Genomic DNA, 1,918 nt, shown 5'->3' with positions numbered 1-1,918 from the left:
TCATTATGCATACATCCACTCCCTTCTTTACATTTTGATCATTTTACACTACAACATATACATGCTATAACAACGTTTATAACGACGTTTTCTTTATATATAAAAAATATCCCCGTCGTTGGTATTAGCGTCGGTATTAGTGTCGCTAGAAAACCGTCGGTATTTGCATCGCTAATTAGCGACGCAGATATCGACGCTAATACCGATGAAAATAGTGACGGTTACAGAGAATTTCCGACTCTAATACCAATGATTGCAGATACTTTTCCGATGCTGATACCGAGGGTTACAGAGAATAAATTTTTTTTGTGGCAGCGCTGCAGATGCAGCCCTGCCACAGTTAGAGCCACATAGGGCTAAGAGACAATTCCTGCTATCAAAGAAGTTAGACAATCGATCCCAAAAAATTACAAGACTTTGCAAACAAGTACTTTCATGACATTAATTAACAGAAATGTGCACTGCATTTATAAAGAAAATATTAGAACTTAGATTGAGAAGTGCTACTGCGACAAAGCAAATATGGAGTCATGCTACAAGATAGAAGTCCATATCATATATACTTTGCTATTACATATGGAGGATAGAGGCCATAATGCCATACATAATACAAGATGGGGAGTAATACTATGTAGCCTAATCTGCTCTCTACGACTCATCCACATCAGAAAACTCTTGTCGCTGTTGTGGCATATCGAAGGGAGTCTGCAACAGCAAATGCATATATAATTGTGAGTACCAAATACAAATTGACATATAATGAAAGATTTCTCAAATTAGGAATGATATTTATTACTACTTATTGGTCCTCTGCGAGCATAGAGCTTCTCAATCAGGGCACTCAAACCATGATTCTCCCCATATGTCACCTCCAGTGCAGTCCGGTCGCGATTCGTAAAACCTTGCTGTGGCACACAAACATTGAAAAAAAACGTACTTAAGATTCATGTTTGAAATACATACATCAACATGGATGTCATTAAATTAGAGTACTCTACCCTATTAATACTTACAAAATCTGCCACGAATGTTGTGTGGCCGCTGCTACCAAGGTGATGCACCGATCCTGCGTCCAAGCGCGCCTTTGCTGCGTCCTTCTGGTGCTTCCACTTGTTTGGAGTTGATGTCGCCTCATCCTGGAGATTACTCCAGTCCTCTGTATCTAGCCACTCCGGCTTCGATTTGCCCTACTTAACTGCTTCGCGTGCATCAGACCGCCTATGCGACTGATAGTCACGCATACGTGTCATCATCCACCCTCTCGAAAATCTATCATTACTAGAGGGCTGAGGGAACTCTCGATACAATGTATCGATTATGTACTCCTTGCTGGCATTTGGGATCTCCTTCCACTTGTCTGTAATGTTGTGCCGAAATACTTGTTGGCACAACTCATGCATCCTAGAGATGACAGCTTTTCCATCATCATTCATGTATAAATGGCCAGAGGCCTTATCTATGAGATACGAGTAACGTGCAAGATTTTGCAAACGGGTACTTTCAGGACATTAATACAAATGTGTCAAACACAATTTGAATTGATAAGTGCTACTGCAAAAATCTTCATGCGAAAATACATACCTGGAGGAGTGGGTTTCGTGTACTTCTTGTCGGTCCTAGGAGTGGTCAGTGGGGTGCGTGAAGGAGTGGGAGTGATCGGTGGGGTGCGTGAAAGAGTGGGAGCAGTAGACGTCTGTCCGCCACCGCCAGTGAAAGACAGTGTCGACTCCCTGGTGGCAGTGCGAGTGGGAGAGACTGCATCCGCGTCCCCACAACAGGAGCTACCTCCTCCTCGACCACGTGACTCTGAAGCAAAGCGAGACCTGCGACTGCGTCTACTGGAGACCGGTACATCGGACCGTCTAGAGTCTGTCGATCATGCTGAGGTGGAACGGGAAAGTTGTGCATTGGCTCTATC

At 43.5% G+C, this 1,918-nt stretch overlaps 1 long non-coding RNA gene across 1 annotated transcript; it reads right to left on the bottom strand.

Annotated features, from left to right (window-relative positions):
* Positions 1 to 575: 575 nt before the first annotated feature.
* Positions 576 to 1,213, bottom strand: LOC148025073 (uncharacterized). Its single transcript, XR_015693268.1, has 3 exons — positions 1,014 to 1,213; positions 800 to 905; positions 576 to 705 (listed from the first exon to the last, which is right to left on the bottom strand). It is a non-coding gene; the product is annotated as an uncharacterized LOC148025073 (long non-coding RNA).
* Positions 1,214 to 1,918: the final 705 nt, after the last annotated feature.

The sequence above is a fragment of the Lygodium microphyllum genome, chromosome 15, assembly GCF_053477565.2.
Source record: "Lygodium microphyllum isolate KBCC chromosome 15, Lygodium_microphyllum_v1.1.10, whole genome shotgun sequence".
NCBI lineage: Eukaryota > Viridiplantae > Streptophyta > Polypodiopsida > Schizaeales > Lygodiaceae > Lygodium > Lygodium microphyllum.
This window is presented reverse-complemented; position numbering and strand designations above follow the sequence as displayed.